Genomic DNA, 16044 nt, shown 5'->3' with positions numbered 1-16044 from the left:
TACAACATTCTGGCCAGACCTCCACAAAATACTCAGAGACTATTTGCAATTTTAAAAGACATTGATCTTGAAATTTAACCATCATTTTACTTTCACAGGATCCCCCAGAAAGAACGTCGCCCCCATGACAGCTGGAAGTAATTCTAGAGAACGACGTCCCCTCTCCCAGTAAAGTTTGTCCTTGGGTTTAGGGACATCATTTAGGGGTTGGTTATAATTAGTATAGGGTTGAGGGTTGGGGGAGGAATTTTATAAGTGCAGGAATCCAAAAAAAAAAAAAAAAAAAAAAAAAAGGGATAATTGGATTATGGGATAATAGCTTTGTACTTGTGAGTTATTGTTTTTGACAAATGTATTGGTATTCATTCTTATATATTGATACAAAGTTAAATTATGTTGATTATTTTATGCATGCATGCTTCATGCTTCTACTTCTGTTTAAAACATTTTTATGTATTTGTATATATATATTGTACTGATATATGTATATTTACCATATTGCATTGTACACTTCTACCTCTGATTAAGATACTTATATATTGTTTATGTATTAATATATATTTACCATATTGTAATGTATACTTGCACATTGTTTATATTTGGAGGTCACATTGTCCTCATTTATTGCACAGTTGTTTATTATCTCAGTCTTTAAGTTAGACAGATATTGAGAATTATATAGATCAACAGTCATCTAAGTTTGTCATTTATAATTAGACTAATCAGGTTCTTTAGATATATAGAGATTATATTCAGTATAGATAGATAATCTTCAACCTCTTCAAAGAGCTGTAGAAAATGGCCTTTAATCTAATTCAGAGTTCTATGGTAGGGAGACACAATCACTCCTGGCAACACTGATCTATGCCCGAGAGAATGTTGAGCACCAAAGACACTCCACCTGGAGCCTTTCTTCTTGGCAGAACTGGCCTTTGGGTAAAGAAATGCTCATACCTCAATTACTGACAGAGTTACAGAATATCCGTAAATGGATAAAACAAGACTGTCATATCCTGCCAAGACAGGGTAAGATAGTTTTGAAGTTTCTTGCCTTTGAAAATGGTATGTCAGTTACATCAGGCCTTAGCCAAAGTTGGTTGCTTCAACGCTGCAAATGTGACTTTGGGTGTTTGTCCAGGTAGCCAGTTGTCTCTGCGATTTGTTACATGTTCTGGAAGTTGTTTGATTGCACTTCCTAATTACTCAGATAACATTATTTCCCTTCTCAGATCTTCGATGGGATTGAAGATTATATAAATGTAGTTACTTTCCTTTCATGACTTGGCCAAGTTATTTGTTATACAAGACTTAAGCTAGTTAGAATAGGATATTTGTATTTATTGTATATAATTTCGTAGGTTTGTACTTATTGTATATAATTGCGTAGTAGGCTTAGAACTCTCTTACTTAAACAAAAGGGGGAGATGCTGTGGGAGTTCCTTCAGCTCCTTCAGCCAATCGCCGCTGAGTTACCAGCCCATTGGGGCGTGGTCTCTCCCTTTAAAAAAAGCAGCGGCTGTCCTCCACTCTCTCTTTGTCTTCCGGCTCCGTTTCCGGCCCCTGGACTCCTTTCCTGTTCGCGCGGAGGGGTTGTTGTCTGGGACGGTAATCTGTAAGTTTTTTCCCCTTTGAATAAATAACCATTCTATTAATCATAATTCCAAACTGGTGTGGGATTGTCTGTGACTTACGCCTTCAGCCAGACAGATAGTATAGGCAGGACAACCAGACTAAGAGAATTCTGGGAAGAGGAAAGGCAGAGAGTCAGGCACAAACCAGATGCAGAGAAAGCAAGATGAGAATACCTTATTGACAGAAAGCACTAAGTCATGTGGCTAAATATAGATAAGAATTATGGGTTAATTTAAGTTGTAAGAGCTAGTTAGTAATAAGCCTGAGCTAATAGGCCAAACAGTTTAGAATTAATATAAGCCTCTGTGTATTTCTTTGGCTGTAGGAACAAGAGGGACAGAAACTTCTGTCTACAGGAAAGGCCACAGTTTGTTGCTATAACAACTGTAATGGCCTGCTCTGTTCTTTTAAGAGACAAGTCACACCCACTCCCTCCCTGTCCACTGAGACAAGCTGATCTTCAGCTTCCAGCCTGAGTCCCTTCCTTTTCCATCTCCCTCTTGAAGAGGCAGCTTCTGTCTCTCCCCACTTCTCCCCTTCCCCCTTTCTGTTTCCCTTTCTCTCCCTCTGCCCCTCTCTCTCTGCTCTTCTCCCCTTCCCTTCCATAACCTACTAAATAAATATCCAATCTCACTCTCCATGGGGTGCCTATCTGTCTGTCATTCGCGGCGTGGCTCCCTGCCTGGGATCAGCCCCTTCAGAGACCTGCGGCATGGTCTTATGGCGTGCCCATCCCTCTGTCTTTCCTCGTGAGACTCACTGCCCCTCGTGACCCACTGCAACCACTTGGGGAATTGCGTCGTCGCTGCCTGGGACTGGCTGCTTTCAGGATCCACCGCCTGCTGCCCGCCCCCCGCCCCCCCCCCCTGCCCCAGCTTGGGGACCTGCCATGTGGTCTCATGGCTGGCAGTCTGCTGCAGTCACTTGGAAACCTGCAGCATTTTACTTAATCCATTACAACAACCTCCACCAAGTCTCTGCAACCAGAACTGACACATTTCTCCCTTTTCTGTGGTCCTTATGGATCAGCTGGGGCTTTTCTTCCAGATGCCAACACCCTGCCTTCGTGACTGCCCAATGGACTAGTTACTTCCCTTGTTGTAACAAAATGCCTGACAAAAGCCACTTAAGGACTAAAGGATTCATTTGGCTCACAGTTGAGTGGTATAGCCAGTCAGGGAAATATAAAGTCAGGAGCCCGAGACAGCTGGTCACACTGCAGGAAGCAGAGAGACATGAATGCTGGCTCTCAGCTCACTTTTTTCTTTCTATTCAGTTTAGGACCACAGCCTATGGGGTAGGTGGGTCTTCCCAAATCAATTCACCTAACCTGGAGACTCACAAAGATGTGCCCAGGGGTCCGTCTCCTAACCAAAAGATCTGCCAAGTTGACAATCACCATTAACTATCACACTCAGCAAGACAAGAGGCCATGGTCCTGCTGTGACCTGGCTCTTGCATCTTTCTTTACAGAATAGGCACAGGTTCCTTCTGCCTGTTGTCCAGTAAGCCACCTGGTGATGTTATCTGACCATAAGGTCAGAGACATAGTCTCCCCTCCCCACCCCATGACTGGAGAGGAGACAGTGCAAATGACTTCCATAGTCATCAAATTTGACCCTCATAAAAGCTGATTTTTTATTTCATCTATGTTAAAATAAGAAAGGGACTTTCTAAAAGGGTCTATCCCAATGTGTGTATGTGTGTGCATGCGTGTGTGTGTCTGATAGAGCCACTATGTTGCTTGTATCTAAGATTTGTAGGATGGTTGCAGTCACTGCAAGAGTCACCCTGAGGTAGGCCTCCATCACCCATCACCCTGTGTTGCCTGCAGGATCAGGAAGTGAAACGAGAAACTGGAAGTGACTTGAACATATGTGAGACCTCAGAGCCCGCCCCCACAGTGACACACTTCCTCCACTAAGGCCACACCTCCTAATAGTGCCACTCCCTTTGGGGGTTCTTTTCTTTCAAACCACCACAATGGCTAAGCTGACAAAGAGCTTACCAAGCTATGGATTCAGTCCCGGGCTGGGCAGAAGCTGGGTGTGGTGCACATTCTTGTAATCCCAGCACTCAAGGGTGGAGGCAGGATGATCGGAAGTTCAGTCTTGCCTATATAGTGAATTTGAGACCAACCTGAGATGCATGAGACCCTGTCTCAAAAGAAAAGAAAAGAAACATAAATAAAATAAAAATCAGATTTTATGAGGGTCAAGTTTGATGACTGTGAAAATCATTTGCACCGTCTCCTCTGCAGGCATGGCGTGGGTGGGGAGGGGAGACTATGTCTCTGACCTTATGGTCAGATAACGTCACCAGGTGGCTTACTGGACACTGGCAGTCTTGTGACTGCTCTGTGTTCAGGTGAGCGCTAGGATCACAAGACCAACTCCTTACCCAATGCGTCCATCGGACCCCACAGTTGTACCCTGATTGAGGCTCCCTCATGTTGTCTGCTTCTGGGGAAGAGGGTAGAAGATCCTCCAAAGAATTCAATGACCATTGTAGACGGGACAGTGTGGACTTGGTAACCTTAGGAGATGACTGTGTTGCCCTAATTTGGTCCTTGTTAGTGACATATTGTCTAAGAATGAAGATAGGGACTGAAGAGGGTGAAAATTAGGTGGTAATGTGAGCACCCTTTGGGAGGGAGTAGGTGGCCCAAGTGCTGGATTGTAACTGCAGAAGGAAGCCTCAGGACTCAGAAAAGCCATGCAGATAGAGTCCACAGATAACTAGGCCCCAAAGGGATGTCCAGTGATGTCCACAGCCATGTGGCAGTATTCCTACCTGAAGAGGTGGAGAGGGCTAGCGGCTCTGCCACAGGAAGGGAGACCAGGTCAGAGATGGGCATAGCCATGAGTAGGAGCTCTTGATGGAAATAGCTGTGTCTTGCAGTCTGGGGCCAGCAGGTTAACCTATTACAGAGTCCCAGACGAACTAGGGCTGGTCTGAACCTACCTCTGAGTGGATGTCTTTCTAAAACTTGCTTGGGTCTTTTAGAGGAGGAGTCTAGGTCTCCTATTCCACTCATCTGCCAACTCCTCCTCAGGATTTAGGTTATTTCGAACTGTCCTGTCCAACCCTGCCTACTGCATGCCAGGGGCAGTTTAGTGACATCCATCATCCATCCATCCATTAATGTATCCATCCATCCGTCCGTCCATCCATCCATCCATCCATCCATCCATCTGTCCATCCATCCATCCATCCATCCATCCGTCCATCCGTCCATCCGTCCATCCGTCCATCCGTCCATCCGTCCATCTGTCCATCCATCCATCCATCCATCCATCCATCCATCCATCCATCCATCTGTCCATCCATCTATCCACATATTCACCCATCCATTCATCACATTGCTAACTCTTCAGAATACCTGCTTTGTTCTGGGTACTGGGGATTTAACGCTGAGTGAGACACCTATGAACCCAGTCCTCATTAAGATCTAGTGTTAGTGAGTGGATGACAAGCAATGTGGTGGCTGACTGTCAGCTTAACAGGCTCCGGCATCACCAAAGCTTCTTTCTTGAACTAGAAGTAGAGAAAGCAAACTGGAAAAGGCAGGAGGCTTTTAACCTCAAAGCCCGCCCCCAGTGATGTACTTCCTTCCTCAAAGCTGCACCACCTGTACCTCCCCAAAGAGTAGCACAGATTGAGAGCCAAGTGTTCAAATTCCAGAGATGACAGGGGGCGTTTCTCACCCCAAACACTACAGCCAGTCTTGATGGTCTGTCCTTCCTGCCTCTTTCTGCCTGGCTGTGGCCTGAAGAGCCTTAGCCGGTGGAACTCAGCCTGCATATTGCCCTATGTGAGGTTAGAGTTCATCTTCGGTAAATTGGCCCTGAGAATGCCAGGAAGAGCAGAGTGCCACGGAACCTGTGCTCTGTGTATTCAAGTGAAGTCAATAACTTGTAATCACACGAGTTGTTCCTCATGGGACACGCAAAGACTGTTCCCTAAGGCAACCTTTCCTTCAGGACAGTGTGCATACTGGGGCCCAGCAGTGCCTTCTGACTTAAAGAAGCCAGCAGCTTTTTCCTCCAGTATTGCCACTACAGGCCTACTGCCTGGGGAGTGTGGGGCTCTCCATCAGGCCCTATCCATCAGTCCTGAGGGCATGGTCCTTTCAGAAATGTCCTTAGGGACCCCAGGTAGGCAGAGGGCAGAGGGCAGAAGAAGATTTGCTCACTATGTGAGAAAAGGAGGCTGCGATGCTCCGCTTAAGTCCAGCATGAAGCAGACAACATTTTGGGGGTCTCTTGGCAGAGAGAGAAACTGGTGCAAAGATCCTAGGGCAAAACAAATTTGGCCTATTGACTGGAGCAGAAGAGAGAAGATGGCGGAGAAGGACTCTGATACTACAGATGTGTTTAGGTACTATGAGAGGCTGATGCTACAGACGTGTTTAGGTACAATGAGATGCTGATGCTACGGACGTGTTTAGGTACTATGAGATGCTGATGCTACAGACATGTTAGCTATGGATGTGTTTAGATACTATGAGAGACTGATGCTATGAACATGTTTAGGTACTATGAGATGTTGATGCTACAGACATGTTAGGTACTATGAGATGCTGATGCTACAGACATGTTAGGTACTATGAGATGCTTGATTTTGTCCAAGCCTAAAGTCCACAAGAGAGTTGAAACAGGAGTGACTCCTCTGAAACTGTCCTATCTGATCCTGTTTTAATTTACATTTTACTTATTATTCTTCTCATTACTGTATGCACATAGGCACACACATGCCACAGCAGGCATGAAGAAGTCAGGAGACAACTTTCAGCAGTCAGTCCCTCCTCTGTGGGTTCTGGGGATTGAACTCAAGTCATGCTCTGAGCCATTTCACTGGTACTATTTTTTTTTTTTTGCATTTTTTTATTTTTTTTTTATTTTTTATTTTTTTTTCCATTTCCGCCCCCCCTCCCAACACCCTCCCACTCCCCCCACTCCCCCCCTCCTTCCCCTCCGTCCCCCAGGGCAGTCAGGGTTTCCTGCCCTGTGGGAAGCTCCAGCTCCCTCCCCCTCCCTCCAGGTCCAGGAAGGCGAGCGTCCAACCAGACTGGATCCCCAAAATCCAGCATATGCAGAGGAAACAGGTCCCAGTGTCATAGTCAATGGCTTTTCAGAAAGACCCCGGGCCAGCCACAGTCAGAGAATCCGGCCAAATTCCGAGAATCTGGCTAGATCACGTCCTCGTTCAGTCCCAGTCCGACTGGCCCTGGTAAATTCTCATCAGATCCGTTCCCTTGTATCAGTGGGTGATAGCATCCCTCGCAGTACTGATTTCGTCTTTCATGTTCCTCCTCCTTCCGCTCCCCCTCCGGACCTCGGGGGGCTCAATCCGTTGCTCCAATGTGGGCCTCCGACTGCATAGCCGTCCTTCGCCAGACGAAGGATCACTCCGAAGGCCCTCTGGATCTGGTACTATTTTTTTTAAAGCAATTTTTTTCACTCTCCTCATCCCTCCTTCCACCACCACCACCACCAACAGCAACAATAGCCCCAAGAAACATAAAACAAAAAAATGGGAGGCAGAGGCAGAAGGATCTCTGTGAGTTTGAGGCCAGTCTGTTAGTGAGTTCTAGGACAGTCAGAGCTACATAGTGAGACCCCCCCCCCCCCACACATTTCCCCCTATAAATTGAAATACATTAAAATATTATGTACACATATAAAATGTCACAATAAAACTTATTATGTATAAGTAATATATTCCAATAATTTTTAAAAGAAAGTCTTTCTGGCGGATGTGTGTAAGTTGCGTGGGACTGGGGAGTATGGTAAGTATTGTGGGCATAGTTATCTTTCAGGTATAACCATCTTGGCCAGGTGAATGGTGGCTTTCATAGGCCAGAGACAAATGCCAGTCATGGTTTTGGTTGGCAAACTCAACGATGGCCGACTTCTGTTTCCAGCAGAGAACATGGAACACGAAGCAGATCAAGTGCCCAGGGCCTTCATCCCAGTAGTTGGTATCATGCCCCTGCCACCGAGTCACTGCCTCTATGAAAGCAGAGGCATCTTTCTTTCTTCCTCACCACCATTTCCTGTTATAAATTAAAGGGCTTCCAGAACTTTCTACAGACCCAGCTAACCAGTGGAAAAGCAGGGGCAGGAATTCATAGATGGCTTCTCTGCCTGCCTCCAAAACTTCCCGGTTCTGTATCCAGCCTATGAGAGATGGACACCAGACACATGTCTGCTGCAGGGCCACACAGCACATTCCTCAGAATACACATGACTTCACTTTGCCCTGCCCTCTCATGTGTGCCTCTCCCCCCACCAGCCCGTGTTTCTGTGCATCAGGCAGTCACTGCTTTCCTTAGGTGTCCTAATTCACAGCCGCAGGCATTTGCCACGTGTCCTGGTGTTGTTCCTGGAATCTGCTTCTTCCTCTTCCCCATGGTGCTCTCTTGGCTGTAGCAGTGAGCCAGGATCTGCAGCTCAGAGGTAGAGAGAGTTTTTCCTAATCTGAGCCATGCCCAAGCTGGTGCCTGCAGATGTAGCTTTACCACATTTTTCACAGCCGGTGCCTTGCGGAGGAAAAGCAACGCCTCTGCCAGCTGCCGAGGAGGCAGACACATTCCCGGGAAGCCAGCTCCGGATGGCCTGCAGGCTCCCGTGAGTGTTCTGGGCAGAGCCTGGCTCCAGGGTCCGTGGTACTGGCAGCAGTGTCTCTGCTGGCCGCTTGCCTAGGATGACCACAGCCTGTACTCTTTCCATCCTGGGCCTCTGGGCTCTGGCCCAGTCAGGGTGATGAGCTCCTTTAGGCTGGTTGTGCCTTTCCCCCTCTATCTTAAAATAATTGTTTTGGCGTTGTGGGCTGGCAGGCTACTCACTTAACCCAGAGGCCAAGAGCAGCAAAAGGCTCCCGGTGAAGGGCCCTGCTGCCAGGCACGCCACCCAGCCTTCACTCATGGTGGCCAGGGCCCCTATGGCTGCACAGCCTTCAGAGATCATTTTCTGCGTGCTTCTTCTCCGCCTGCTCCTTCAGGGAAGGAAACTTGTGCTTCGGGTTGATCCTAGTGTAAGCTCTTTCCCTCCACAATGGATAGCGGCAGCCACACACTAACACCACACCACACAGTACACACACCACACACACATATCACACAGCACACCATACCACATACACATACCACACAGCACATATACCACACCATACCACACACAGCACACACACCACACACACACACCATACATACACATAGCACACCACGCCCACACCCACACACATCACACACACATACACACACATCACACACACACAAACACCACAGTACACACACACAATACAGACACACACAGCACACACATATCATACAGCACACACACACACACACCAAACAAACACCACACACACACCACACCATACCACACACACATACCACATAGCACACATCACACACACACACCACACACATACATTCTGGGGGGACTGAATAGTATGGCAAACACTTTGTTGACCAAACCATTTCCCCAGCACCCTTCTGACCCCCTTGGCCCTCTGACTGCTATGAAATAGGCCTGATTTTTCTCCACCTTCCAGCCAAGATATGCAGTAGGCAAAACTCAGGTTAACCTCCTGGCTGCTTGCATGGCCCATGTTACAAGAGCCTGTTCCCTACACTTTCCTGCCCTGCTCCATCGCCTAGACTCTAACCAAGTCACTAGGCCTGGTGGGGACCATTTCACGTTGTCTACCACCTCACACAGAACTAGGCAGCAGGCAGCGGAACTCTAGCACCCTATATTTTAAAAGCAGAGGCAAGAAGAAAAAAATAAAGCAGACTTAATGAATGTTTCCCATGTATTGGAGTGAAGGGAGACTCAGAGCAGTTATGGATGTAGGCAGTGGTTAACTTGGTATTCATAAATCATGCCATGAAATCATTGCAAGTACAAGTGGACAGTAAATTTGAAAGTTAATTTCTTGTTGGGCAAAGTCTATCAGCTTAGAGCATTCAGACCTGTGAATGAACACAGACTTCCTTTACGACACCTGGCTGAGCAGAAGGAAAAGACCTTATAGTAGCTGGTGATGGGATTGTTGAGCATCTAAATGAGGAAAAGGGAATGGCGGAGTGGTCTCAGTGAGTGAAGTGCCTGCCACGTAAACATTAGTACCTGAGTTCAGATCCCCAGCACCCAGTAAGCACAGCCCAATGTGCCTGAAATCCCAGAGCTGCGGAGGTGGAGACAGGAAGGTCCCTGAGGCTTGGTGGCTGGCTAGGTTAACTCTGGCTCAGCAAAAAGGCCCTGTTTCAAACAATTAGAACAGAAAACAGTTGGGGAAGACACCTGTTGCCAACCTGTAGTTTTTACACTCAGGTGCACTTAAATTCGTATATACTTGCGCTCACATTAGTGCTCACACGTGTGTGCGCACACACCTGCACACACGCACACGCATCTCCATCCTACTACAATCAAATAGATAAATGAATAAACAAACCCCTACTGCGAGTATTCAGATTACAACCGTTTATGGCGAGCTGACAAACTAAGCAGTTTAGTGATAGGACGGGAGGACCAGAGGTTTAAGGTTATCTTTGGCAACCAGCTATGGCGTGAGCTCTAGGCCACCCTGGGTTATATGAGACCCTAAAAGCAAACAAACAGCAACAACAACAACACATCAAGATGACACAAGAATTTAGTGACCTTGTGTTAGGGATGAGCTTTTAAAACAGGGTATAGAAACCCAAACCAGAGGAAGGCAGATCAATTAGCCTGTGTTACAATATTTGCTTACCAAGAGACTGTAACGAGAGCCAAAGTGAGCTCAGAGAAGAAGCTGGAAGCACAGAACCCATGAGACGCCTGCCGGAATATATAAAGAACTCTTGCAAATCAATAAGAAAAACTCAAACAGTACAGTAGGAAATCATGAAAGGTACTTGAACAGGGACTATGCCAACATGTTCATTTTAAATGACTTTAGGGCAGAGTCAGTGTTTCTGCCTCCTGCAGTCAGAGCGATGCTAGTTAGAGCCACACCGTGGTGTCTCAGGTAGTTTTAAAACCACACACATGAAGTTTTCCTATGCATACCCCCACCAAGGTCCAGATCTTGATGCCCCGTCATTGAGTTTGAGCTGAAGTAACTTATTTGTGTGTGTGTGTGTATGTGTGTGTGTATTTGTGTGCATGTGTGAGCGTATGTGTGCAGGTGCATTCACACACCCATGTGTGTGCACATGTGTGTTTGTGTATGTGAGTGTGTGCACATGTTTGCATATTCTTGTGTGTGTATGCGACTATGGTGCCCACATGTCACAGTGAGCATATGGAGGCCAGAGGACCACCTCGGGGGTTATAGTCAAGGACTCTGTTGTTTGATACTGTGTGCAACAGACCAACTAACTGTCCCACAGCATCTGGGGAGTCTCCTGTCTCTTTTCCATCTTGAGATAGAAGCACTGGGATTATGGATTCAGTCCACTATGCCTAACAACATTCTGTAGGTTCGCATGTTTATGTGGCAGGTACTTTACCCACTGAGCCCTCTTTCTAGCCAGGAAGTACATATTTAATGGCCAATGCGTCAAAACTAATGAGAGGGACACTTCCAACACTAAGTCACAAGAGATAATATCTGTCTCTTTGTGTCTCTCAGACCACTGGCTTGGGGAAGTCTGTGACCTCAGAGAGAAGCATCCCGTAGCCCCATGGAGAGCTGTGTTGCTACATGGTTGTAATCTCAGTGCGGGGGAGGCAGAGACCCGCGAATCTCTGTTGCTTGCTGGCTCGTCAGCCTAGCCTACATAAGTTCCAAGTAACTGAGAGACTCAGTTTCAAAAAATCAAAAGCAAGATGAACAAAACTTGAAGAATGAATCTGAGTTTGTCCTCTGATTTGTCCACATACAAATGCACTCACATACAAATGTACCCCCCATGCACATGCGCATACAATACAGTACGTATGTACACACACACACACACACACACAGAATGTGAGTAGATGATGTTAAGCATTCTAGTAGTAAAGGCATTGAATTGAATTAATATTTGCTGCATATTACTTCGAGATTTGGTGGCTAGATGCAAAACACATTTATGTCAAGATTTATGAGGCAGGAAGTTGGGGTTGGCTGGCCTGGGTGACTCTGGTCTTAGGAGGCTTCAGTCATGATGTCAGCTGGGGCTGCAGGCATCTGGGGGTGAAGGGGGAGTCCACTTCCTCATGAAGGGTGATCTCTCCCTGTAGCAGAGCACTCTGGCTCTGGCAGGGCTGGATTGGAGCAGCGTGTCCATCTGTCATAATAAAATATCCTGGCAAAAAGCAACTCAGGGAAGAAGGTGTTTATTTGGTTTATGACTCCAGGTTTTAGTCCGCTGGTGTGGAAAAGACAAGAGAGGAACTCAGGCAGCTGTTCATTCACGAGATGTCCAAATATGAGCAGAGAGACTAGACACACCCTTGCTTTCAGCTAGCTTTCTTTACTCTTATACAGTTTGGGGCCCCAAACCAGGGAGTGGGTCTTCCTGCATTGATGAAGAGTCGAGACAATTCTCTACAGGCAGACCCACAGGGCGACATGGCCTAGATAATTCATTGAGACTTTCTTACCAGGTGATTCTAGGCTGTGTCAAGTTGACAGTTAAAACCAACCAACGCGTCACGCCTCTTGTGCTGCCTCTATTGCAGACACACTGAACTACCCTAGGACATGGTCTTAGACTTCTCAAGCCAAAAGGAATCTTTTTTTTTTTAATGTACAAATTATTCAGCTTCAGGCAGTTCATTATGGTGACAAAAAACAGGCTCGGTAGCTGGGCCTTGTGGTGCACACTTGTAATCCCAGCACTTGGGAAATGGAGTGTCTCAGTTAGGGTTCCTATTGCTGTGAAGGGACACCATGACCATGGCAAGTCTTATAAGGAAAGCATTTAATTGGGGTGGCTTGCTTATAGTTTCAGAGGTTCAGTCCATTATCACCATGACAGGGAGCATGGCCGTGTGCAGGCAGACATGCTGGAGGAGTAGCTGAGAGCCCTACATGTTACAGGCAGCAGGAAGTCAACTGAGACACTAGGCCGTATCCTGAGCATAGGAAACTTCAAAGCCTGCCTCCACAGTGACACACTTCCTCCTACAAGGGCAGATTCACTCCAAAAAAGCCACTCCTCCTAATATTTCCACTTCCTATGAGATTATGGGATCCAATGACAGTCAGACTACCACACGGAGGCAGCGGGATGAGTCCAAGGACAGCTTAAGCCAGATCCTGTCTTAAAGGTAAACAGGGGAAAAATGAGAGCGGTAAAGCTAGCACAGAGAGGCGGACCAATTGCCTTGCAGCGAAAAGGCTGTTGATGAAGCAGAGGGGCCCTGGAGCTTTGCTTGTTAGCAGCGTTTTATGTCCTCACCTGGGCTGCGGTGGCACAGCTGTTCAGTGCATTTCCTACCCAATTATGTTTGGTGCCTTCTCCTGGGCGGTTGTGTATTTACGAAAAAGATTCATTAAAGAAACCACAAAGCAACAGGCTATAACACGGCACACACATCTCTCGGGCCTGTGGTAAAGCCTTTGGTATGAGTCCCATGGCCCATCCAGATACTCTGCTTCCTTAGTGCTGAGCTACACAGTCCCCCTGCTCTCAGATGACTCAGACACAACCTCTGGGAGATCACAGAGGGTGTGTTCTCTAGGTAATCCTCTACAAAAGAGGTGGAGGGAGGCTATGTTCCTTGGTGAGGGTTTGAGTGGGGCTTCTGAAGAGATGGACAGGGAATGGTGGAGCTGGTACCATGCCAGGGAGGCTTGGAGTCTTCGCATGTCCTCTTCTGAACATATGACTGTCTCTGACCTAGGCAGGTACTATTTGTGCTGCTTCTGCTGATGGGGTCAGACGCTTCCATGACTGTGCTCCCCACAGTGGATGAGGTTTGAGAACCTGTTAGTATGGGCTGTGGCTGTGGGTCCCTGGAATGGAGGACACCTGCAATGTGTCCTGTATCTACCCTGCACACACACACACACACACACACACACACACACAGTCCAAATGAGCAAACAAATAAATGTCATAATAAAAAAAGAACTATTTCAAAATGCATGATCCCCCCCACCATGTACTTCTTTGTCTTTGTTTCTGATTTTGTTTGGAGGTAGCATGTCCCAGGCTGACTTAGAATCCTTGGTCTGACCAATGGCCTTGAACTATGGATTCTTCACCCCCTGAGTGCGGGCATTACAGTTGTACACCATCATACCTGATTTATGCAACATGAAGGATGGGACACGGGGCTTTGTATGTACTGCGCAAGCACTCTACCAACTGGGCTACCTTCTCAGTTTTTACATTTCAAACAGTGTAACAGCCCCCTTCTGAGTGAGACTGTGGAATGTGCGGAAGTGGCTCCAGTCTCTTTCCCTCAGGATGTTCTTGGGTGCATCCTGACTTGCTTTGGCACAGAGGAAGCCACTATTCTTGCAGTGTGGGTACCTGAAGCAGGAGGCCTGGCTGTGGGCCACTCAGTGACCTAGAAACAGAGGATGTTGAGATCTGATGGGATCTGGCTGTCATCCATGTCCTAAGCCAGAGGAGCATGATTCACCCCTAAGAATACTCAAAAAGTCTGGGCAAGACTTCTAGACTGTGTGCTTTCTTTAGAGGCTCTCCCAGATGCACTTGGTCCTGGCAGGGGCAAGGGGGGATCTAGTCATCACAGTCAGTACTCACATAGACAAGGATGTCCACTTAGATAAAATGTATCCTTAATGCACACAACTGAGGGATGCTTTAGATTTCCCTATCCTGTGTGCTTCATACACACTGGAAGCCTTTTTGTCTGTTGCCATTCACTTAGGTTTACAGGGTGTCAAGCTACCACATTGCAATATGTATCAAACTTCTTCCTTTTTTTATTCTGAATAATAGCCCATTGTATGGATATACCATATTAAAAAAAAACCCTTATTTGTTAGTTGATGGACATGTGGGTTGTTACGACTTCTTGATTATGATAGCTAATGCTTTCGTGAACATCTATTGAGAGTCATATTTTCATTTTTTTGTTGGATGTGTACTGAGGAGTGAAGCAGCTTGACCAAAATGAGAATGTCTATTTTATTATTTATTTTATTTTATTGTGTCCTATGTGTGTCTTTATATGTGTGTGTAGTTGTATGTGCACATACTCCCACACAGATGCACACATCCATGTGTGTACATGTAGAAGGTAGGGAGGATGTCAGATACCTTCCTTTATTGCTTGAGACAGAGTTCTTTTTCTTTTATTTGAGACTGGCTATCTCTGTGTAACAGCCCTGGCTGTCCTGGAAGTCACTCTGTAGACCAGGCTGGCCTCGAACTCACAGAGATCTGTCTGCCTCTGCCTCTGCTGGGATTAAAGGCAAGCACCACCACCACCCGGCTTGACACAGAGTTTCAAACTGAACCTGAACCCCACTATTTTGGCTTGGCTGCCTGGTCAGCTAGCTCCTAGGAGTCACCTGTCTGTCTCCAAGATGTTAGGGTTACAGACATTCACTGGCATGCTTGCCTTTTACAAGTGGGCTAGGGATTCAAATTCAAGTCCCCCTGCTTGCCAGCAAGCACTCTTACCTGCTGAGCCTTCTCCCCAGGCCCAAGAACCATCAGACTATTTCCTGCGGTGTGGGACCACTGCACATTCCCACCAGCAATGCAAAGAGCTGCAGCCCTGCACATCCTGCCCACTCACAGCCCTCTGTCTGGGGGGCGCCAATCTCTTGTCAGTTTTAAAAACAGGTTGTCTTTTACTGATTTGTGCGTAGACCCTTGATCAACAATGCGAGTTACGCTTACATTCTAATCATTTTTTTGCCTGTGGTGTGTGAGTGTGTGTGTGTACGTACATGTGTGTGGAGATCAAAAGCCAACATTGTGTGTCACTTCTTTTACTCTACCATGTTCTGAGACAGGGCCTCTTGTCTGTCACTGCATGAGTAACTGTCCTTCAAGCTGCTGTGACTGCTTCACTTACCATCTCCCCACAGGGGTGTATGCTAGGAGTACAAACAACCATGCTGCTAAACCTGGCTTTGGAAACTTTTATTATTATTATTATTTTATCATCATCGTCATTATTATTTTACTTATCTGTACGTGTGTGTATCTGTGTGAGGGTCGTTAAACATATGTGAACACAGGTGTCTAAAGAGTCCAGAGGTGTTGGAGTTACAGGCGGAGTTACAGGCTGTTGTGAACCACTGTACATGGGTGCTGGGAACCCACCTCAGGCCCTCTGTAAGAGCAGAAGGTGTTCTTAACCACTGAGCCACTCCGCAGGCCCTGAGCATCTGACAACCTGAACTCAAGTTGTCCAGCTTATGTGGCAAGCACTGAGCCATCTCCCTAGCCTTTTGTTTCGTTTGTTTTCTTATTTATTTTTGGGCTGTGTGTATGCA

The sequence above is a fragment of the Myodes glareolus genome, chromosome 18 (assembly GCF_982192425.1).
Source record: "Myodes glareolus chromosome 18, mMyoGla1.1, whole genome shotgun sequence".
Classification (NCBI taxonomy): Eukaryota; Metazoa; Chordata; class Mammalia; order Rodentia; family Cricetidae; genus Myodes; species Myodes glareolus.
This window is presented reverse-complemented; position numbering follows the sequence as displayed.